At 43.1% G+C, this 25156-nt stretch overlaps 1 protein-coding gene across 5 annotated transcripts in view; it reads right to left on the bottom strand.

Moving 5' to 3' along the window:
• The window catches only part of TSPAN18 (tetraspanin 18), a 120592-nt gene that overhangs the window by 86238 nt on the left and 9198 nt on the right, over positions 1-25156 (bottom strand). For 2 of the 5 annotated variants that reach the window (XM_058807834.1, XM_058807833.1), the window contains exon 2: positions 22717-22790. The exons of the other annotated variants lie outside the window; for them this stretch is intronic. The gene's annotated coding sequence lies outside the window, so the exon portion shown is untranslated. The remainder of the gene's footprint in view (positions 1-22716; positions 22791-25156) is intronic. 5 annotated transcript variants of the gene reach the window in all.

Genomic DNA, 25156 nt, shown 5'->3' with positions numbered 1-25156 from the left:
AATCACTACAGCTGTGTTACTTTCACTTTTTCCTTTGGTGAGTGCAAGTCAAATGCACAGTGCATTTCCCAGGGGGGTCACAAAGACTGCAGCCAAAAAGCATTCCCAAACAAGACCTTTGTTGTTGGGTGGAAAAAGTATCTGCAGAAAGCTTGTTTTCAGAAGTCAGCTACTTCACAGTCACATCCCTCATGAGAGACGATGGATTCTGTGTACAAAAGCTATTCACCACTCAAGCTGTCTGGTGTGGAAGGCAGCTGAACTCTCTCTGCCATCCCAAATAGCAGCCTGGAGTTGTTCTGGTACTGCAGCAGGAGGAAACCATTCCTGTGATTGACATGGCCCATATTCCTGCATCAGCTATCAACTGTAATTAATTGGTTTGGACCTTGTCAAGATTTGTGTCTTGGTAGACTCCCAGCACATATAGGACCCTGTTGCTGTTTGGTCAAAAGAGACTGAAAATGAGATGCTGTGTTGCAATCCTTTGTCTATCTCCAAGTTCAGAAACCAGTCCAAAACCACCACAGTTGTTAAAACCCAGTTAGTGATTTATTCCAGTATTTGTCTTTGCAGACAAAAACTCTCTCAGTCACATCAAGGCAGCCTGACGTCAGTGCATTGTTAGTCAGCTTTTTACTCTGTAGTTCAGTGCCGCAGCTGGAGATTTTATCAACTACAAAAACCCCAGTTAGTTTCCCTACACTTTTCTCACATGTAGCTGACAAAAGATGCAGTAAGTCATAATTGACAACAGTAAGAACTGGGTGGTGACCTCAGCCCTGTTTTACTGTAACAGAAAAAGAACTTCAACCCAATTTTGCTCTAATATATAAAGAACTTTGACCCTTTCTTTAGACATTTTAGCATGCTTGGAGAAAACACATTGAGAAAACTCATAGGCAAAGTGGAGAAGAACAGCACATGCAGGCTGTAGTCATTTGCTGCAAGCTCACCCTGGTACTTGACAAAACACAGCAAGAGGAGTCAAGGAGGCTTTTCTGGAGTGAGCAGCCACTGGATTCTCAAGAAGGATCAGTGATGATTGCTTGCCCAGTTCAGAGAAAACAGCAGCCTGAAGGAGCCTTGAGCCTCTGGAGGTTATGTAAGTTAAGAGGAGGACACACATACCTCTTGCCATGGAAGAGGATAGAACAGAGCCAAGAGCACACCCAGCAAACCTTTAGTATTCTTGAATTTAACAAGATGACGGAAGACTGATGTGCAGAATAGTAAGTGCTTCATGTGCAAGCCATTCTCATTTATAAATTTATATCCAACATTTGCTCAACAGGCCAGATATGAACAAAATAAAGGAGCTTTCTCTGGCATACCAGATTATTGTGTTGAGCTTTTTATGACAAAAACTGGATGCAGCTTCTCATGTCTACCTCATCCTTGTCTTGGCATTGTAACTCATGTTTGACTGCCATGTAAGCAGAGACATTTTTGCAGATTTTCTGAAATTATTTCTATCAAATTCAAACTGAAATACTAAATATTGCTCAAAGTAAGACCTTTCAGAATGTTTGCCGTGAACAGAAAGTAAAGCAAAATATTATCATCATTTTTGATCTTAAAAGTTTGAATAAAGTTGAATGACTTTATAGCAGATGTGCAATGTCTCTAAACCTTCACACTTTAAAAAGGGTAGATAATACATGTAGCCACACACATGTGGGACTTTTAATAGGGGACTGTCCCTACTGTACCTTGGAACAAACTTCTCACTTCTCTGCACAGCCAGTGCCATTCTCAATGTAAACTTGATAGCATTTGCTCAGCACTCCAAAAAATCCAATCAGGAACTAAGAGAGCTTGTGTTCCCTAAGAATAGAAATGGACCTTAATTTAATATATTTAAGGATTATTCCAGAAGGGTAAACAAAACAACCCAAATAAAAATAACAAAAACCAAACAAATAACACAAAACCCAAACAAACAAGCAAAATAAAACAAACAAACAAACAAAATCCCCCCAAAACAAACAAAAAAAAAAAAAGAAAAAAGAGAAAAAAATAGAGAAAAAAAGAGAAAAAAGAGAAAAAAAAGAGAAAAAAAGAGAAAAAAAAGAGAAAAAAAAAAAAAGAGAAAAAAGAGGAAAAAAGAAGAGAAAAAAGAAGAGAAAAAAGAAGAGAAAAAGAGAAAATAAAAGAGAAAAAACCTTACCCCCAGGAACTAAGGCACTTATCATCTCCTTATAAAAAGGGGAAAGAAGGATCTTTCAGCAGACACAAATTTTAAGCTGGGTTTCTAAATTGGGTGTAAGAAGTCCAATATTGTACAGCCCTGCCCAGAGTATTCAGAATGTTACAGTAAAGGGATATTTTCATTTTCTCTAATGAAAAAGAATTCAACATGAAACTGAAAAAATGAAAGAGATTTAACCACACCAGTATATTTAAACCTTGAGAGTCTTTGACATTCATGAAAGCAGGGAAGTTGTTCTGTATACAGAGGGTTACCCAAGAGTAACCTGATAAAAAACAAACCTCAAAATCAACCCAAACATCAAAATAATAATCTCCAATTAAATATGCTGGGGATTTTTTCAGCCTATTACTCAAGTCTTGATGATCTTTTCTGAATTCCCAGGGCTCAGGCAGGAATAATGACATTAAACATTCTGTGTGTTACTGGAAGAAAAGAAATAAGAGAAAACTGACATATTTTCACTGCCAAACAAGCCCTAAGAACACTGTGGCCAAGGAGCTTCTATTTTCTGGAGGTCGCTGGCAAGGTGTTACATCATTTTGTGATGCACTGGGAGACTGTTTTTGCCCTTCAGAGCTTTTTTTGTTTGGTAATGGTTCTGGACCTCTCTGCCTAATTGCACTCACTTCATCTGTGAAGAGAGATTTATAATGGAACATAATTTTGAGGGATTAACTTTGACGCTGGTACATGGCCCATGCAGAAGTGACAGTAAAAAATTTATATTAGCTGTTGCTTCTGCCAAAGAATAACAGAGAAGCTTATTACACAGGCAATCTAACTCCCAAATTAGTGTTGATTTTCACCCCATGGCACTTTACTGCTGTTGCTGATGGGAAGCAGCAGCAAATATGAAGCAAAAAGCCATCAGGAACCGAGCTGCCAATTTTTACAATTGAATGGGGTGAACAAAGTCTTTGTTCAGGTACAAGTCTCAAAGGCAGCGAGAGCTGAAAACAGAGCACAGAAATTACTGGAGGAATCAGGGACCTTACTGAAAGGTTCTTGGGGAACTTCTAGTCTAGCATTTCTAATTCAGAAGTCTGTCAGAGCATCAGTCTTCTCCCTACTACTGAAGAATTCTCCTACAAACTGTGTCCAAGGCAAAGCTGGATGATTTTGGGACCCACAGCCATGTTTTACCAGCACTCCTATCTCTGGGAAGCCAGAGCTTCACTTGAAACTTCTAGGTGTGGTGTTTAACCTATGGAGGCTTCAGTACTAATAATAATGGCAGCAATCATGATCCCTGCAGAAGGACACAGGAGGAAGACAGGGCTCCATTTAGACTTTCTCTGCCACAATTCTCTTGGAACAGAGCTCAAGTGGCCAAGACATTCACTAGGAACAAACTGTGGGGCTGCAAATATTGCCAGTGCTGTGATCCACCACTCATGTGATACTACTAACAGACCTAAACTGCTGCAAGCAATGGAAGAGAAATAAATCTGGAAAAACAAGATAAACTGGGTCCCTTTCTAGTATTCAACAGAAGAAAGGAGGGTTCTTTAGCAACTGTCGTTTGAGAAACACCCAAAGGCACAAGCCAGCCCTAAATATTCACAACATGATGTGCCTAATCGTAAGCAAGGCTAGAAACTCTGCCCTGGAAAGACCATGACACGTTGTAACCAGAAAGTTTACATTTGGCTTCACTTCCAAGGAATCCTGACTCCCCAGATCACCTGAACCGTTTTCTGTTCCCTGTGTTTTCCCATGTGCTGTTGATGCCTCCCTGTAATTAGTTGAAAACGTATTTCCTCTCTCCTGACCTTTATGCTTTAAGGGGAAAAGGCAACTGCTGTGAAGAAAGTGTGCTGTAAGACTCAAGTGCCCACCTACACAAACTAATTCCTTCTGAAGTTCTCTTTCAAAAGCAGGCTAGTGCCTTCTGCAGCTCTCACTGAAATCAGCTGTAGTTCTTCTACCAAGTTCCAAGCTACAGCCATCTTAACTGAAATGGTGTGTATGCATATAAAGTTTGTCCATAGTTCTCACAGATTCCCTGAGGATTAATCCAACCAAATAAAGATCATTATCACAGATAAATGAAGACCCATACAAAATGAGACAAATCTCCCTGCAACACATCTAAGAGGTTACAAGTAAAATATTTCTTCTTACTCTTTTATTTTCTGCTCTTTCATACTATGCTTCCCACATGTATTTGTTGTTGGCCTCAACAATAAATCTCTCTCTGTATTCTCTCTTAAAATTCCTGCTTATCAAGACTTGTTACCCCTATTCACATTGTGCATGCCTATTCTAAGTAGAACTTGTTTATGGTGAATTCTCAACTATCTCAGCATCTCCAACTGCTGCTGAAAGGCAGCATAGCAGTTGGAGGCGTCAAGGGAGAGAGTTGTCCTCAGATCAACTCCAACCGAGGAACTCCTCAGTCACATCCTGTACTCCTGAGCATGGCAAGACCAGGCTGACAGTCTGGCCTGACAGCTCGGTGACATCTCTTGTTAATAGAGTCTAGAAAAGCTTTTTATGGTAACTGACAGAAGCCATAGTAGTAACTTAAGACAGGTTCATGCTCCACTTATTTTGCTAGTGTTTGGTTTAGTGAAGTACTTCCATAAATTTTCAGGGTAGACCCCATTAGAGAATGCCCAGATTAGACAGGGACAGGTACCTTAAAGGATTCAAAGCTCAGCCTTGTAATTTTGCTAAAGAGTAACTGTGATTCCCCACTCTGAAAACTGGTGGGTCAGTCCAAGGTCCAGCATGAAGGGGCTATAGACTGATATTTAAAGTTATGGCATCAAAAATCATTACTATGGACTGGATAAGCAGAGCAGTGGGTGCCAGATGGGAGGGTAGCAATAAAGAGGGCAGATGGAGCCATGAGCTGAGGGAGGGGAGGGAGCAGACACAGGGTTATATCCTGAGCTGTGGGCACTGCACAGGGCTAATGCTGGAGAAAGGGAGCAGGCAGGGACTGCAGCTCACCAGCCCCTCCAGAGAAATCTGCTCCCAGCCTCCAAAAGCATGCTTTTCATAAATCAGCCAACAGCTCCTTAATGTGCAACTTCACCCTCAACATGGGCAGAGATGCATCCAATCAGGGATGGCTCCAGAGTGCTCTGCCAGCAGAAGGAGCTGAGTAAATTACAACACTCTCCTCAGGATCATTACAGAGAAAGAACAGCTGGAGACAAGATCCTGGAATATGAATTGCTCACAAAGAAATCCAGATAACAAAGCACAGCTAATGTATGTAGAGCTGTGGTGTCTGATAACATGAGAGCCCATTAAAGGACCAAGGGGTGCCAAAAATATGTTTCAAGTGAAAAAAGAAACATAACATAACAACAACAAAACATAACTGCACAACAAAAAACAACAACAAAACCCCCAAAAAACCATAAGCAATACATGTAATGGAAAAAGGGAAAAAAAAAAAATTCCTTAGCATGGGGACACAAACCATACAAAGGGGCCTTCAAGACCACAAGCACTACTGCTGGACACTGATATCTGTGGCATGTTCAGCAGGGCCAAGTCAAACACACCACAGCTAGGTCCAAGTTAGTCGATATTGCACTTTTGTGTGGAGATGCAAACTCGAGTTCTGGAGGCAGTAGGATGGCTACAGCACCCTACACATCTAAGGCTCTGTTTACTGGTTGTCCTGATACCATTGTATCACTTCCAGTTCCAGAAGCACTTTTCTACACAGTGTCCCCAGCATCTCTTCAGTGCAATATAGGCAAATGTGAAAACAGCTTTTCCATCTCATTTTATCTCTCTTCCTCTCTTTCTGCAAGTCTGTTTCTCTCTTTGTACTAAGAAGCGCAACATCAGTTAAGTCATCCAGCAAATGGAAAGTGGTTACAGTTTCTGCTGAAAGGGACACTGTAGCCATGAAACTACCACTACAATTAGTGATTTGAAGTCTAACGGAGCAGGAAGCAGCAAAGTATGCAATAAAACTTCCAGAGAATATCCACACTAAGCACACATTAGGCTAGAAGCAGCTGTGGCCATACCAAATTCAAGGTCCCCAAAATGACATTTGCCTGTGCCTGAAAGAACCTGCTTCATTCAACATCCTTTAAACCTGATTGAATCAGACAGTCTCAGAGGTTCTCACACACAAGCCATGCAAGATCAGCAGCTCTGAGCACTCTCCTCAGTTGCATGCCCTTGCCCTTTGAGCTTGCTTTAGGTATCACACTCGAAAGCTCTAGAGAAGCTTCAAACCATCCAGGGACACGGGTCTGATCAAGCCAGACATCATCTCCACAGCAGCAACACCACTAAGGGCAGCTCCACATCTTGTTTTCCCTGCAGTGCTGGTGATTGGAGCTGGGAGATGGCAATCCAGACCAGAAATCAGGAGCACCCACTGGCAGTGTGGCTCTGGCACAGACCTTATCTGCACAGCTCTGCTTTGGCAGCTCCCATAGCAGCCCATGGTACCTCTGAGTCTCAGTTTTCTCACCCTGTACCACGGGCAGCACACACCATTTCTGTATCTCACTGGAGTGCTGTGTTACCTGTGGTTTGCTCACTCCCACAGAGAGACCAAATTTCCAGCACATTTCCTCAGGTAAGCACATCAAGAGACAAGTTCTAGTCCCAACTTGAAGGATATATATGAAAAGTTAATATCTTTGAGTCTCCTTTATACCCACCAGCAAAATCCACCCACACCTGCAATTTGCTTTGAAATAAGGGGAAAAGCACTAATTGTTCAGATTTATTTGCTGGCTGCAGCACCTAAGAGTATGCATTCTCTGCAGACATGAACTTGCTCTGGCCCAGGGCTTGAGAAAATACCAGTTTTGCTGGTGCACAGCATTATCTATTGAAAAACTCACCACATCATGCACTGCATGCACTTGCCTGACTAAACTTGGACTCTAAACCAGAACAAATATATTGCTGTGAAAAGCCCAAGACACGTCTGAGCAAGTTATTTCCAGATGATTTTCCTGTGAACATCTAACAAAACTGAAGTTTACATTAAATATACACTGAGGATTTTCTCTTTCTTTTGAGAGTAATCAACATCCAAGTCCCTCTGCCCCAGGAGGTACTGGTACAATCCACTCTGATTAGACTCAGAAGGGGGAGCAAACAGACAATTATTCTGATAACAATCTTATCTGAGGACAGAAATGAGATTAGCAGCCTAACTGCAGTGATTCTTACCCAGACACACTGTTAAATTCTGACTAACCCAGCATGGGACAGGGAAGGAATTTCCCTATGAAGCCTGTTGGCAAGTAAAGTGAGGTGAAATTCTTCCCCTGCGAGTCCTTTTCCAGCAAAGAGAATTATCTGTCAGGACCCAGTGACATGAACAGCACAGGTTTCAGTCTAGACATGTTCCTGATATTGCAGCAGCTGAGCAACTTGTTCCCTCTAGTCTCCAACTGTTAGAATCTTGTAAGCAAAAAACAGAGTAAAATTTGCTGGGACCCTTCCCTGCCAATAGGGAACAATTTCATCCTGCTGGCTCTTGTGTTATTTAAATTTTTCAAATCTACTCTCAAAGTTCTCAGAAAGTACAAATTAGCTTCTCATGAACCTAATGACCAATACTGTTGTGAAATCCTCCATGAACGGTTTTGATTGTACTTCTGTAACTTGATCTCATTGTTTTTAATTATTCCATTTAAAATAGCCAAATTAACTCCTGTCCCCAGAGTGTTTATTGCCTTCACACGTCTGGAACAATGAACAGTAACAGACAGGGCAACATGATGGGATTTTAAGAGAACTTCTCCGAGATAAGGATCCCAAATAAGTCTGCACTTAAATCTCACAAAGACAGATAGTTAATACAGTAACAGGACAGAAGCCTAGCTGCTCAGAAGGCTGCTTGCACCCTGCCTATACCGAGAGGTTTACACAGGGGTCTTGTGAGTATTGCCTGCAGTGGGCACGGCACAGCAGCCCTGAGATGTCAGCTTTAAGGCTGTAAATCCGGATGCTGCAGGCTCCGCTCTGCAGCTGGGAATGTGCCTGTGAGGGGTGGGGACACCCTCAGCAACGGAGCTGGTACCGTTTAATGAACTCTTTACATTGCACAATTGCAGGAAGAGGTTAAAGACCAAAAAAAAACCCCACAGATTCACCAGAAATGCCATATCCGAAAGGAATAACAATTTCAACAATCTGGGTAAATCAAGCTGATGGTGATTTGAAAACTGATAAAAGGCAGAGGGTTAAACTTTCCTCATGCAGTATATGACAGCATCGTGCTTCAGTATTTGCAGTTTTCTTTACACATCTATCTAGACCAAGATGAATAACCTTATAAAAATACATAAGTAAGCAGCAGAAGAAATGGGCCAACTGCTGTACTGCTTTGCTGATCTGAATTCACAGCATTTAGTTATAATCCTTCATATAGGAAGTTTATTTATACAGACAGGGATTTGGGGAATTCTGCAGGATTAGTCAATCTACAGCATTCTCAGGGCATGAATTTTAGCATCAGAGTTACACTGCCTGGATATTCAATGCCTAGAGTAAATATTTGGGTTGATGAAGGTTAAACAGATTAGACAAAATGAAGCCAGGGTTCTCTGCTTATTTACACACAAACTTAAATATTGCTGCTCTTCATTTAAGAAGCCTAGTTTAAAAGAAATTCCCACAAAAGCAACAAACATAATATACTTACCCAACCTGAAGTGAGATAGCACCAAGATTTCTATCATCTTCAGCCTGGGTAGGCATGTGACAAAGCCACACACTGAATCACAAATCTCACACTCCTTGGCCTCCTTATGGGAAACACGCAGAGGAAACAACAGCTTCAGCACAGGCTTGCTGCTCTGAGTTTCAGCTGCACCAGGGAAATAGGATAAACAACCCCCCTCCCGGTTCTATTCAAAAACAAGAGGGAAATAATTGGTGTGAAAACCATTTACAGTTCAGTTACACTTTTGTGATGTGAAGAGGCAGTTATGCACAAGGCTGTCTGGGACCTGAGCGTGTCCATCAGTCCTACTGTGGAGAGGATTTCCAAACGTTCCCAGCAACGCCACTCATCAGCTTTCATCAAAATCAGCAATAAATTCCCATCCATAACAGGCAAAGCAGTGTTAAACTAAGTCCAGTTCCTATATCCACCTGCTGTATCCTCCAGGCTTAGTGACTTGACCATATCAAGTCCCTGATCTAAGGCCCCTCCACTGCCAATAGGTTTTGGATCAGCTGGTGAAGGACCAAGCACTAGACACAAAAGCAAAATTTTGATTTCACTCTTTGATACACAGATGAAGATTGAAAGCAAACTGATAAGGCAGGTATGCCAGCAGGTACACAGCTAGCACAAGCAGGGTTTGAGGAAGAGTGGCCAAGCATTCGTTCACATTTCAGTCCATTTGTACAGTTTCAATTTCTGAAACAATTTTATTAAAAGGAACAGACATTAAACTTTTTTCTATTAAGGAATCAAGAAAAATACCCCACTTGTGTCTAAATTTAATGCCTCTGCAGAACACTACTCTCACTTGCTGGATTTCCACCCTTCACTACTGCACATCACTCAGCCCTGACCCCACTGAGGTTGGGTTTTGTTTACCACAGCCTCAAGAAAATTTGTGTACAAATTTCAGACACTTTGGAGGAAGAATTTCTACCAATCCACGTTTACTCTGAACAGATGTAACATTCCTAGGAAGCTCTCAGCTGACTGCCTTTGAAGTCTGAAGAAAAAGGGAGGGGTGGGAGGGGTTGGGGGGAGCATATTAAAAAAAAAAAAAAAAAAAGCTCGACCTTGAAAGCTGCATTTCTTCCCTTAAAAGAAGAAGTCTCCAGGGACTCGTGAGCAAAATAAAAAGCAAATTCTCCAGATCCTTATCTCATGTTATTTTTGAGAGTGTTTTCTTTTGTTCCTTTGCTCTTGTCATCTTTTGGATTAAAGGACTTTCACAGAGGCAGCACATGTGCAAGCAAACCATTCACCATTCCAGATCTGTGCCCCCCATGCCAGGCCAGGGCAACTCCCCCCACTTCAGCTTTTCCTTTTCAACAAAAGCACAGCCCAGCCTCAGACCCAAGCACGACAAGAAAAATTTCATGACAGGCAGCTTGCTAAGATGAGTTCTGCAAAGGTAAAGCACGGACCCAAAGTGAATTCCCACCCACAAAAGCACCCTCACAGCCAGTCACACCTTGTGATGGGTCAGTGTCTGCACAGCACGTACACAGCACTCAGACTTGCACACCCACTGCCCCCGGAGCTGCACTGTGACCTCTCACAAAGCCACGGCTGAAAATACTGTTTCATCAGACACAGCTTACACTTACCCCAAAAATCTCAGTGGGGACTAAGTTAACTTTAACATGGCAAAAAGGGTCTGCCTTTCCTGTTTTGCTTCCCTCTGTCTGCTGCCATGTCTTCGGCATTCTTCTCCTCCTCTCTCAAACTCAGCTCCTCCTCTGTTAGCCTGCCCTATTAACCTTCTCCATATCCCACCCACCCAAATTTGCACATTATTAAGCATCCAGAGCCTTTTGTTCAGGTCCTTAAACAAAAGCATGGCTACTGCATTTCCTGGCAAGAGGTGTCTCATACCCAGCAATCACTTAGGGCAGCTCCCATAGACTCATTACTCCCAAATACAAAATCCGGGCACGCCAGACAGGCGAATTCAAGGACACGTCCTTTCCCGAATTCCACAGAGCAAGATAAGCCTGCGAGCCTTGTGCTTACTTTATCTTAACTAAGAGGCTTCCCCCGTTTTCTCACTCAGTAAGAAACTAATTATTTGCCACTGAGGCATGGAATAGGTTAAAGTTTCCTCTGTCCTGTCTCAGTTCCCTTTGCAGATTAGGGGAAAACAATGAAGTCTCCGCACTTTGTGATATTGCTAATGCTTCCTGTGGGGATAGCAGCGCCGGCTGCAAAGAGGATTATGATCACAGTTTAAAAGGAGTGTGCACTGTACTGCCGCAAGAGGCTCGGGCTTATCAGGAAAGAAACCGAGCTGCCCCCAAACTATGCACTCGGGACTCCTGCCTGCCTTCGGCTCTGGCTGGTGGCTGTGCCTCAGATCACACACCAGCTTATCGGGAGCGGTAAAGCCGAGGCTGCTCTTGGAGGGGCTGGGGGGATAAATGAGTAACGCTGTGCAAACAGCTTGCAAACATTCACCATCAGAACACACAGCAGTGTTTACAGATCGTCCCACCGCATTCATCTGCAACAAAACACCGGGCTGGCAGGGTGCAGGGGCTGTGCATTCCTGGCCACAGCTGGGGAATTTGAGAGAAAAAGTGGAGGAGCAGCACTAGCCGTGGTGGTGTTGGCTGGCCTTCCAGAGGCAAGGCTGCAAACGCTTTGAAAAGCACAGCATCACCAGTGGGATCTGCTACGAGCAGATTTAGCTTTGAGGTGCAGCTTCAGTGCTGGTGAAGGGCCTCTGCCAGTCTCAGTGCTGAGCACAGAGGACACTCATTGGTGGATAATAAGAAATTGCTGCTGTAGAATCATAAGGTACATTTCTATCACTGGGCCCTCTAAGGTACCAGGAACAAGACACAAGTTTATTCACACCCATTCATCTCTACCAGCACAACTGCTTGTTTATAATGACAAGGCTTTGGCCAAAACAGCAATCAAAAATTCATTGACTTCAAATAGTGCCTAACCTACAAGGCAGGATGCAACTACAGGTCAGCATGGCACTTTCTTCCCCCTTGCATAGTTCAGCCAGCATGAAAACCTGTATCCTTTTGGTAGACACACACTGACATGTGTCGAGAGGTCTTTGTTGTTCCTGTTGGTTTGATTTGGTTGTTTGTTTCTTTTTTAAAATGCTATGCCTGTGCTTGTTCTACTCCAAGTAATTTGTACAACTGATACAAGCTGAAGTTATCAGATATTCCCCCTCACCCTTAGTTCTATTCAGAGAGGTTTAATAGCTCCCTATCTGCTTGCTAGAGGCTACAACAACAAGCAATAGCATTAATACATGTTCTCCTGAATTTTTATAGGCTTAAAAATTTTTATAGGCTGAGCTTCACCCAGCATGGCACTGTCTCATTACACACTGCTGTTCCAAGCAGTTTTTGCCAACTCCCACCACACTCCAGAAACACCACAGACCAAACCTTCCAACCAGCCGTAATACTGAACAAAACAACAGTTTTAAGATGCTCACAAGGCACTTCCATGAATTGTTGCATGCTTTAAACCAAGCTGTTTGACTTCTGCAGAGGGATAAGGTCTCTTACAGTCAGCGAAAACTTGGATGATTTTTGCTGACTGAAATAAACCTCCTTGTGCTGGCAGAGCTCAGGCATCTCTACTGACCTTTGCTGCTGGATGCCAGGCTTGCCCAGGTTCCCTCTCTATCCACTGCTCCTTACCAACAATCTCTGCTGAAGAGTAAAGGGAGTAGAGCTGAAAGACCAAAGACTTTCCTGACTGTTACAAAACAGAGCAGAAATTTTCCCATCAACATGACCCCAACCAGCTCGTGCTTTTAGGGACTTGAGAGCCCCAGTAGAGACCTGAATTCCATCTGGCCTAATGGTTGAGTGTGGGATCTCAGCACCTCAGGACTGATGTGCCCAGTCACCAAGACCACCCCTGGGGGGCTCGGAGATCCTGGAATGTTGCCAGAAGTGTCTGGTGGCTGGACTTTGATCCTACACGGGAGACGACACCTGTATGAGGATGGGAGGATTTCACTGGGATAAATGGTGAAGGGATAAGTTAATTAGAGTGTGAAACACAGGGTTTAGAATTTCTGTACAGGGGGGTCTAGAGAAGTAAGATGGAGGAATTGGGGGGTGTCCTATTCTTCTTCTTCTTCTTCTTGGCCTCCATCTTCTGTGGTGATGGTGGCACTTTGGGATTGGTTATTACTAAAAGTGCACTGGTCAATAAGGGTAAAAGGTATTGGGGAAAATAGGTAAATATTGTATATGTAATTTTGAGTATAAAGATAGGTGACCGCCCCAGGGGCTCTCAGTGTGCTCATGGCTGGCGTGCTGTGCAGACCTCTGTCGGGCCGGGAGAAAATCTTTTAGATAAACAACTAATAAACACTGAAGACCGAGAAAAAACCTGAAGCCTCCTTTCGTCCTTTGGAGCGCGGGCTGCCCAAGGCCACCCCGGGCCTTTCCAGGCCATAAAACAGCCGAGAAACCAGCAGTTGAGATGCTCCCTTTAACTCTGAGAACAATGGGGCCAGAGACATTCATTATTAAATTAAATAAAGTCACTGTCTTTCAAATTTTAATCAGGTCATCATGTGGGCCCTGAGCCTTGAAAAGGACAACCTTCAGTGCACGTCTCAATTTCACATGCTGAGAGCCAGGTCACTTAAGGTATGCAAGGAAACTTCACACCTTAGAAAAAATGTCCTGCTTGATGGTGTTTTAGAGATTACTAAAAAGAGTAATAGGATTATTTGATAACAGGTTCTACACAAGGCATCAGTGAGAGGAAAAGCAGCCTAAGCAAGGAGGACCAGCACAGAAGGAAAGAGAAGCAATCCAAAGAAATCTATCTAGGTAGAGTTTGAATATGTAGGCTTGAGAAAAAATAAATTGATAAGACTGGATCCAGGCCTAGTTAAAGGCACTTCATCACCATGTTTCTGCATCATCTACAGAAAAGTCATTCTTGTTAGCAACATGGATATTGAATTGTATCAGCAGCACTCCTCAAGCTTTCCACTCAAATCCAGTCAATGTGCCTCTGCTCCTCCCATGCTCAGTGGCTCAGAGCCCTCTTGACTGACAGTGGCATCCATCCTCATACTGAAGAGATCTTTGATACCCCCCATAAAGGGGACCCATCCACAGGATGGGCTGTTGATTTAAAACAAAGGAAAAGCAGACACACTTTGCCAGGCTATCACTGGCAGAGACAATCAAAACTGCTATCAAAGAGAAAGCTGGGAACAAGGAATCAGGAGTAGCTATAGCTATACAGGCAAACTTGACACACCTCTGTCCTGTTCGACAATGCAGGATAAAGCCTACATAAAGTCTACCTTAAGATTTAACTGGAAAACAAGTTATCTAAATAACTTAATGTCTGACTTTCAGAAAAGACTAGGTACACAGAAGAATTGCAGCCACAATAAACAGGAGAAGCATCAACACTTCATGTTAAAACGTTATTTTTCAACATGGGCCTTAATGTCAAATGTAGTGATTCATTTTAGGACCTGCACAGACTCAGCAATGCATTTCTCACATTTCTCACCAGTCATCTCTACCACAGCAAAAGACAAACCAGGCTGGACTAAGCTGACCACATCACACCCAGGAGCTCCACACTTCTATGGTCTCCTGAGCCTGCTTACCTGAAAGACATTTAGCACTCTCAACACTTTAAACTGGGAAGTGTTTGCTGCCCTGCTTGGATTTATCTCACTCTGCCTATACAGAGACTTTGGCATATCAACTTTCAGAATGCAATTTATACATTTCTAAAATCAATCAGAATCCCTAAGCTTTTACAAAAGGAAATGAAAAATATTACTGTCAAACGTCCATCAGACCTAGAAGCCTAGGTGACTGTCATACATTAAAGAAATTAAAAGGCTGCATTTGAGATAGTATATGCTCTTCCCATCCCTATCTTGAAAGGCTATGATTAAAGTGCTCTAAGAATCAAAATTCAATTTCTTTCAGGTCTTGCAAACAACATTGGCCTTGAGCTGAATGCTGCCAGCCTGCCTGCAGCCTTTGAGGAGATTAGGCTTTTACCAGCCAGCTATGAGAATCTTAAATCCAGTATTAATCCTAATTCCCATTTACCCACATCTTCATTGTGCAGTGAAAGCAGGCTGTACATGAACTTGCAAGTTCACTCTTCCATGTGCAATGATCTGTGTCACCAACAACAGATGCTAAGCTTCATGTATGTTTAAGAAACACATTGCAGCCTTGGTTTACAGAAAATCACAGCAAAAGAGACACTGGAGCTAGAAAGAGTTTGTCACACTGGGATGGTTTCTGAGAGATTGCATGAATGGGAAATTTTCAGCACAAAAGCTTTAGTCAGTCAATAACAGGAGATTTCAGTCCTGGCTTGGAAGAAAACAGGATGAACAAGCAGGTCACAAGGACACAGAAGCACCTGTGACCCTGACTCCATAATGAAGGTGCAGTAGTGCTGCCAGCATCACCCCACCAGTACCAAACCTCGCATGACAACCACTGGGACTGGAGACTGTCCGTCATCACCATGATCAGGGTCACTGCCAGGATAAGTTTCTGGGGACAAGAGACACAGCATTTCCCCTGAGCAAACCCTTGTTCCCCTCTCCTCTTAGAGGTTCTGCAGCTGGCACAGCCCACCTTGCCACCCTCTCACCACTATGAGCCCAGGGGTCAGGTCAGAACAAAGGCATCGCCTGCCATGGTCTCCTGAGGCTGAGCTCACAGACTGGCTACAGAGGCTTTTGCTAAAGTTGTCTCTTCATAGCTGTCCTGGGGTGTCTTTATGATGCTTGTATCCCCATTCATCTGTTTAGCCCAGAAATAAGTTTTGCACCTTTGAGACTGGTCCTGAGAGTGTAGGTGGGGAAGAAGAAGCGTGGAGTTGGTTATCAGAAACTGCACTTGCTCCCTGCATCCTGCTCCTGAGCTGTGCTGTCTGCAGACAGACAGACAGACAGCAGGACAGAGCTCTCCTTTGCTTTTAGTTAGTTTTTAGCTAGATGAGGCAGAGAAGTTCCCTGAACTGTGGTTGTCTTTTTTCTTGGAACTGTTTAAACCTACTCTGGACAGAACACCCAGAGGAGCACCAGCAGCTCACCTGATAGCAGACTGAGTGAGCTGAGCTACAGCCCACAAAGGGGACTTTCTGAGTTTGTCATCTCTTTAGATAAGCAAGAGGTTTTATTGTTTCATATTGGGTTTTTTTTGGTTTTTTTGTGCTGCTGAATGTTTTGTGATGCTGAATGCTGCCTGTTTAATAAACAGTTTTTTCCTACTTTTCTCCAAGGAAATCTTTTCCCAAACCAGCTGGGGGAGGGGTCACTTAAATCTGCTTTCTAGAGGGTCCCTTTGGAGGTTTCCTCCCAAATTTGCCCTAAACCAAAACAGTAGTGTAAAGGCCAAGGAGCCAAAGTGACTATTTCCGTGTCCTTTCTAACATCACTTTACAGCAATTCCCTTTCAAATCCCATTTTGGCAGCCAAATTGGACACATCTCCAGGCTGCCAAGCTTGCTGGATCATCCATGGCAAGGTCAGATCATTCAGTGCCTCTTGGTATTCCTAGACAAGGAATACTGATCTCAGAGACAAAGCAACTGGAAGTGAGGACAGACTGCTGCTTCATCTGCTATCAAATGGGACAATTTCAATTCATTTACAAAGAAGTTCTCACAGATATTTGGGGAAAAAAGCCATTAATATTTCCTGTGTTTAAAGCACAAGAATCCATTGCAGATGAAAGGAATCTTTCAGGAAACACATTCCCAAGAGAACAAAAAGTGTATTTGGCACCACTGCCTGTTACAAGCAAAAGGACAGGCAAGGGAGCCAACAACAATTATGATTTTTTTTTTAGTGAGTACAGCAATTGGTGAAAACCAAAAGCCACCTGAACTTCCCAAGGTAAAAATGTGATGAGATTTAGGGACTATATTCTCCAAATGGAGGCACAGCTATAATTCCTTCTCCTTGCAACTGGCTATTACTTGCTGCTTGCCCACTGGGACTCTCCAGTGGAGATCCCCATGAAGTTGTGGTGCACTGCAGTAGCAGCAGGCTGGGCATCAGCTGAGCTGTGGTAACTCTCCATGTTCATGCTCATCCTCTGAAGATGATGTGAGGCAGTTTAATTTAGCAGTGATAGAGCTTAGTTAAATTGCATTACCTTTCATTTGCCATGGGCTAAGACCACACACATGGACAACAACCACAGCTCATCCAACAAGTAATTTGACTGAGTGCCTGGCTTCTGGAATACTGCAGGCTGGTTTGTATAGACTTTTTGCCTAAAGTTCAAGCCAATATTTGAACTGAGAACTTTCTCTTTCCCAGAAGGTTTTCTACCCATCATGCTGCTACATGTCCTGGGGTAAGGTATCTTCAGCCTTGGGAATTTGGAAACACAAAGACTCTTGGTGGAAATAATTATTGCTACACTGAAGATTGAAATCTTTCAAAGCACAACAACTCCAATGCTTTAAACCATGTCAGTTTCTCTGAGAGGAGAGCAGAGATATGTCCAGTATGAGCAAATAGGGAACTTTGCCTCTTTACTGTCATGGCTGCATCTCCCACAACTCTTCTCACCTCAGAAACATAGACTAGTACATGCAGAGGATCCACAGCCAACTTCTGAAAGATGGCAACTCGCAAGATCAAGACTGTCGTTGCTGTTAACCAGCCCTTCCACACCCCTTCTTTGCTCATGCAGTCAAAAGAAAGCAGAATTATGGTTTTAGAACCAAGCAAGCATGTGAAAGAAAAAAAAAAGTCAGAAGCCATCTATCAAAGAGGGTGACCCATTTCCTTCCAATAAACACCCTTCACTGACCATGCCTGCATATCCCACGGCCCTTTTGGCTAGTTCAGCAACCTGCTTCACAGGCTCATCCAAAACCCTGACTCTGCATCGCACTTTCCTTCAGACATAGTAGAGGATTTTGTTTTGCATTGGTATTTAGCATTTAATCTACAGAGATTACCTGCATACTTAATCACAGAAGTGACATTAACATGCCATGTACTTATACTCCCTGTAAATCCTGCTCTTCCCACTGCCAAGACCTTCATCTTGTGGCATGCAAGGAGGGATTGTGGTGGAAGAATACAGCTCAAGCTCCCTTCTCTTCACACACACAAAAACACAAATGGAAAATGCGAAGATGCAGTTTAAAACTCATGTCTGCAAACCAACTGTGGACACATTAGGTGACACCTGTTTATTCATGCAACCTTAAATTTTCAAGATGAAGTGAAAAGCACTTGTTGTGAGAAACAAGAATTAGAAAAAGGTAGAGATTTTTTTTTCCCAGTGATCACAAAAATTTCAGGGGGAATCATTTCTCATAAAAAAATATTGTTTGCAATTTTCTAAAGCCGCCCACTGAGAAATGTAAGAATCAAAGAAAAAAGAGTCCACTGAAAACAGCCTTTTAATATACATGAGATTGGCAAGTGAATTGTAACTGTCTATGATGGGGAAAAATACAAGGGGATGGGCTGAATAGCTATTTCTTCTCACACACACACTGACTAAAGTAATAAATTTGCTGAAAACCAAACAGGAAACCATGGTCAACATGATGCTTAGTGCACTATGCACCAGCCATATCTTCACATTATTTAGAACAATCCACCCTAAAACAGTTTTCCCTAAAGCTGGCTTCCCAAATGTCCTATGCAATCTACTTTAGGATGCCCCAAGCTATACAACACCTCAACAAACTCATGGCAAATGAGAAAGGAAAAGCCTATTCCACAGTGTCTCACTGCTATCTGCTCTCTTTACCTTGCTCCATCCAGTGTCTCCTTGGTCCCAAGCCCAAACAAATCCCTGCAGCAATCCTTTCCATACTGCCTGCCCTTGCTCCTGCCCCCAGGAGCAACCAAAATGGAAAAGACTGATGCTTTGAAGATTTGAAATAAGCTGGCAGCTCTTATTTAACAGTAAATATGCCTTAAAAATAATAAATAAATAACATTACAGGTTCACAGAAACCTGAAAGCCATAAGCTTAATGGCCTAGATAGCCCTGCAGCTCAGTGATTTGGGCTCTCCTGAGGGCTAAAATTGCCTGGCTAGTCCTGATTAAAAAGATAAGCACAGACAGATCCATTGCTCTAAAATATTTCCGAGACTGCTAAAGGAATGACTGAGTCTCATGAGCCTAATAATACACAATTTCAGCCACTTATATCATTGGCTAGCCAAGTATTTACCTGGTTCCAACGCAGAACTTTAACAGAATCTCTGTAGAGTTGAATGAGGTATTCCTAACAGGTCAAAAACTTCAGCCAAAAACCTAAATAAATGGAACAGCAGCTCCTGCACAGATCTCACCATCCCAGCCACTTGGGGCAGCAGCAGCAGGGCAGCCCCAGCAGTGCAGAGCCACTGCAAACACAGCACCTGCTCAGCACCTCAGACACGCCTTGCTGCCCAGCTCAGGGCAGCCATGGAGAAAACACTCCCAACCCGTGTGTCCTCCCTGGCTTAGGGTGGTGAGGCAAGGCACCCGGGAGAAGCAGAGTCTCCTTGGTGAAACACAGTGTCCTGTGCCACGGTAGGACGCTCGTGTTCCATCTGTGCAGGGAGGACATCAATCCATCCTGTCCCAGGGCCCTCAGCAAGGTGCAGGACTGGATGAGTTGCTGTGGCAGGGACAGACCTGCCCCACAACAGAGGTGTCCTTGGCACTGCAGGCATGTCCCACAAAGCGGGTGGGGGGCAGGAGGGGCACCGGTGTGAGCTCTTCAGCCTTTCCTGTAGGGTGCTGGCTGCAGGGAGTACCTGGCCTACACAACAGCTGCAGATAGGCTCAACTGTTCATACAGAATCGGTCTATCCAGATGATGGGTGCATCAGTCCTCCTTATCACTGGGAGAAGTGGCTGACAGATGAAAAGCTACTTAGAACTTAATTTCTGATTAAACCATCCATTTACAGTTGAATACCATCATTCTCACTTCCCCTCCATCAGTTCCATATATTGAAAGGGTTAAAAAAGACAGCAGAACCATTAGCATTTTGATAGCTTTCCACACATGTATAGCAAAAAGTCTTTAAAATTCATTGCACTGAGATAATCCTTCAAGTCTAGCATTTCCTCCTCAGCTTGAGGCAACCAACTGGTTTTCCTCCCCTTAATACCTTAATAGAAAGCTCCAAGGAGTTGCCAGGCTAGAAGTCTCATATATGCTCAAGAAAAGCAGAGTCCTGAAGTTCAAGAGAAGCCATGTAAGGTGTCTGGGGCTTAATTAAGAAACAACTGTAGGGGGCATCTTATTAGATACTGCAAACCCCTAGAGATCCTGCCTTCTGTACATCACAGCTCACAACACATGCACACACTGTTTTCCTTCCAAAATGCTGAGCACACACAGCTCCCACTAATTTCAGCTGCCACAGAAGGTGCTCAGCATCTCTGAGGAATGAACAAATTAAAAACCTTGACCCTGATTCCACTCAAGCTCGGGGACTCGAGCTCTCATCAAGATCAAGGCTAAATTTTTTAATAGTGTTAAAAAATCTCAAGAACAAAGCTGTGATTTTGAACTGCACAACTGGCATTAATACTCAGCAGCTCCCCACCTGTGCCTGGGATGTTATTTTTTTTACAGCATGTGCTGTTTTAATAACTCCAAAGCAAATTGCTTTCTCAAGGAAGCACCCGGGAGTGCCTCGGGGCAGGGAAAGAGGCCATCTCACTTTGTGCCTTTGATTAGGTCTGCTGCAGTGAAAACAGGCAGATGCTGCAGGACCACATCACTCCTCAGATACCACTAAAGCATAGGACTCAAGGAGCCACTAACTTGTTAGGGGCTATTAGGCCTGATAATATACTCTTCCCAAACACTGTTTTCGGGGGAAATCAGTCTGAAAAACCAGTCTGCTCAAAGGAAAATGCTTGTTATGAACCTCTGCACACTTCCAAGGAAGTTTAACAGGCAAGAAGTTGACATTCCAAAGAAAGAAAGAGTAGCAGCGAATGCACTGCAGTTCTATGAGGAAAAGAAGGTCCCGATCTCAGGGCCACCACCTGTAGTCTCCCACACTCTAGTGCATATCCCAAACCATGAAATATTGATTATTTTGGCTGAGGTAAAAATTTCCCCACCCCTAACTCCATTCCTTCCTTAAAAGTTCAGAACATCTTTATTTTCTATGAGAAAAAACCAATCAACCAAGCCTTGCCCCTAACAACACCCTGCAAAAAAAATTCCAAACACCTCACAAATAGAACTTCATTTACAGAGAAAAAGTTGTCCTATCCAAATTTAGTAAATGCACAATTAACACAGCAAAAAGAAGAAAAGGCCTCAGAAACATATCACTGAGTTACTTAGGACATTTGGCTCCAAGAATACAGCAAAGCAAGTCATTTATTAGGGATAAATTTAGCTGGGAAAAATCTTCTTATGACATAGGAAATACACTCTCCCCAGTTTTTAAACCTGAGCTGTCTTTCCTAGGAGCAAAATTTGGATATGTATTATTCTGTTATTTTCTAGTGTGTTACAGGTTTCCCATAATACCCTCAGCAAGTTATTTAGATTTCACTTACATCAGTAAAATGGGAATTCTCTGCCTCAAAAAGGTGCTACAAGGATACAAGCCATTTGCAACTGTGAGAGGTTCAGATACTGTGGACCACACAGACACTCAATAAACAAGTGGTAGATAATTGCTGTGACATGAAACAGAGAGGCTGCATCTGCCAGAAAATTTCTGAGCAACTGACTCATTGTGGTGGGCCAGTCCAGGGTAGCTCAGATGCCTGCCCAATCTGTTCCTGCAGGCACAGTGCTCTGCTGCATTATCCAGCAGCCAATCTCTGATCTCTATCTCAGGGTGCACACACAACACCAAATGCTACCAGCACCACAAATCCTCTTTCAAAAATGCATTTGCAGCTTTTGGAAGGGTGAGAAAATTACCTTATCATCAGTTCCAACAACTGCATCTGTTTCACCACCTCCTTGCTAGACAACAGTGTATCTGGACAAATCTCTGCTTCACTTAGGCAGAATTCATCTCAAGGAATAAAGCTCAGGGATAGTAGAGAAGAAAGGGGAAAGGAAGAAACAAATCTTGTCTATGAAGAGTTACCTATGAAGTTATAGACAGCCAGATTCAAGCAGTCTAACATTTAATCATATTCCATTTAGAAAAAATCAGTGTTTGCTCCTACTCCACACTGCTGCACTCCATAAAGAATCCAGGATTACAGGTGAAGATTGTAGCTTCTTGTTAAAGCACAGTCTACAGATGTAATCCTGTAGGATGTTAAGGGAAACAGATCCACCTGCATGGCTTCTCTTGGGCTCCTTCAGCTTTCAATTAAAGTCCTAGACAGTGACATTGAAGTCAACAAGAATACAGCTCAGCCACAAAAAGGATTTTGCATCCAGTCTCAGGGAACAGCTGGAGCATGCAGCCCTGCCCTGTGTTATGGCAAACCCTTTATAACACTATCCCAGTGCAGCCTGACTTTATTTCAACAGGACAAATGTAGAGTGTGGCTCAATCATACATCCAAGACCTCAGGTTGCTGGAACTATTTTCAGACTAATCTACTTTTTTCAATTCACCATCCCTGACTCAGAAGAAAAGAGTGAAGTCTTACATCAATAGCTTGCTTTTCCCAATAATTTAGGTACACTTAAAAAATGGGCAGAATTTAGACATGAAATGGATGCAAAGTAGTCAGGTCATTCTGTGATTAGAAGATGCAAACTGACTTTATAGGACAAAGGATGCAGTCCTTGAAAAGGCCTCATATTACAGCTATCATATCAGCTACAGGTTCACAGTTGAAGGCTCTGAAGAAAGGTAGCAGCTTACCTTTGTCTTCCTGGAGATCTATGGAGTCTTAGCAATCAGCCTCTTAGAGGTTCCTTTAAAGGCTCCTTTGATGACTGTAACCAAAAGCAAGACCAAAAATCTGCTGTCATTTCAGCCCTAGAAGTCCTAGACTTCATTAATTTAAGAGAAATATTTTCTTAGGTAATTTTTTTGTGAACACTTATTAAGATATTATTGTTAACTTATATTTTAAGATAAGTATTGCTTGTTTATTACAAAAAAAACCCCAAACAAACAAACAAAAAACAAAAAAACCCCACCAAACCATAAAAGCAAGGCTTATGGTGTTTTAATTTATTCTTTCAAACACTGTGTATCTGGGGTCTGCATCTCTGCAGACAGACACAGTGGAGCTCATCTCACATCCAGGACTGCTTTGACATGATATGATTTCCAGAGGTGGCTGTTGTGGATCCAAATGCTATGCTGCATCCAAAATAGCTGTGTGGTAATCCTGGTTCTGATTTCCACCAGGTCAGGCCTTCCACTGCTGCTCCTGTGTGCTGTAAACACACCTTATGCCTCCTCATTTAACTTGAATGAAAAGAAGGGGTGAAACCAAAAGGGCAAGCTCAGACTCCTCATCCACCACAAGGTGAACAGAAGTTTTCTTAAAACAGGTTAGAGGAGGCCATCTGAGAATGAATTTGGCTTCCCTGAAACAGGAAACTTCCATTATTTAAACCTCAAGAACACAGCAAGGGCTTGGAATTTTTTGCCTTTAAGAGAAGTGTTTTGTCTTTATGCAACGATGAAGCTTCAACCTTCAGCCTTTCCCCCTCCTTTTTCTAAAAATGGCAAGAACAAAATACAAAGTAAAGGCAGAGCAGCATTCCCATATAGTCAGAACTGGAGTGTGCACCTCAATTTTGCAATCCCACCTTTTATAACAGAGGGGTCCCCTGAAAGGTCCCCTTGGCAGCCAAGCAGGACAGAGCACATCATGGTTCAGGGATCTGAGCTGCCCTGGAATAACCAGGCTCAGGTCTTTGGTGGAATAGAGCACAACCACAGAGAACAAACACCCTCACTAAGCACACACCCAGGTCAGCTGAGATCCCCTCTTGACTTTCTTCCTGTTATCTCCTTACTCTCCTAGGAGAATTAAGAAAGGATCAAGACAGGACTACTTTCTCCTCCTCTCTATAAAACACAAGGAAAGAAGAAATTGGAAGAAAGAGGCCTATTACTGAAACCATGCGCTAGCCTTGCCTTTGCTGGGCTCACTGCAATCAGATCAGCACAAGATTGTTTCATGCTGTTCCAAAAAGCTCCTCTCTTGCCCCAAGCATTATTTTTCCTACCCTGCCCAATAACAATGGCCCAAACATAGCAGCAGTGTTCAGCTCTATTTTCCTTGGCTGCTCAAGTTGAGTCTCTAATAATATTCCTCAGAGGCAGCAGTGGTTTAGGAGTTATATATCCTTGTACAGCCTTGACCCTGACAAAATACACCAGCAGTGCTTCAGGGTCAGTCTTTCCCCTCCTGTCACTGACAAGCTGATTGCTTTGCCAGGGTCTCCAGGGATTCTTTGCTCCACTCCATAAGAGCACATCCAGGGGAGACACAAACCTGCAGAACCAGTGAGGAAAGACAGTAAGACCATTGAAGAAGACACAAGGACACCTGGATAGGAACTCAGTTTTTAGGGGGAACCACACTTTTTGAGACTTGAAATATTTTTTTTTCATTTCACATAGGGACAAAAACTTGGAATACACCTTGGAATCCTTCATACATAAACACATGTGCTCTAGAACAGCAGTTCTGTGGTTAGGATTGGTATTTCTGGCATGTAGGAAAGCTGCTTTCAGGACCCTGTTTTGGATTTGTGACAGCATAGGTGAAAACCCCAAACCACTTGGCTCCTGTCTGTTTTGACTGAGAAATTCTATCCAATATGCAAGAAATTTACCCAGGAGAACTGAGTGGAGACCAATCCTTTCCCATAAAGCAGAAATGGTTTCAGTAAATCAGCATCTTCTGCAGGCAAATTGTTTCCTTGAAGACTCCTAGCAAGTCCTAGCCTCAAGTAGCAACCAGTGTGGTTCCTGCTGAAGACATAAGCCTGGAATTAACCCACCCAGCAGAGGCTCTGCTTAGGAACAGCTTGTCTCCTGAGTAGGGCCACTGCAACATGGTGTAGAAGAAGCAAATAAAGCTTCATGAAATTTGCCCTGCCAACTCAGGATTGTGCTGTTTTCTCCTACTCCAGTAGCTTGCCTTGTTAAACAGAGGGAAGGAGGTACGGTGGGAAAACCTCACGCTCTCTGTTCGTGTTTACTTTATTCATTCCTTAGTCTGGGGCTGTAAAAATGTTGCTGATATCCAAAAGAGCATGTGCCTGTGTGTGTGTGGCAAAAACTTTGGAGCCTGGGCTGTACATGATGCAGTCAATTTTACTCACCAGGGGCAGAC

The sequence above is a fragment of the Ammospiza caudacuta genome, chromosome 6, assembly GCF_027887145.1.
Source record: "Ammospiza caudacuta isolate bAmmCau1 chromosome 6, bAmmCau1.pri, whole genome shotgun sequence".
Taxonomy (NCBI): Eukaryota; Metazoa; Chordata; class Aves; order Passeriformes; family Passerellidae; genus Ammospiza; species Ammospiza caudacuta.
Note: the sequence above shows the minus strand (reverse complement) of the source record. Positions and strands in the feature narration are given on the sequence as shown.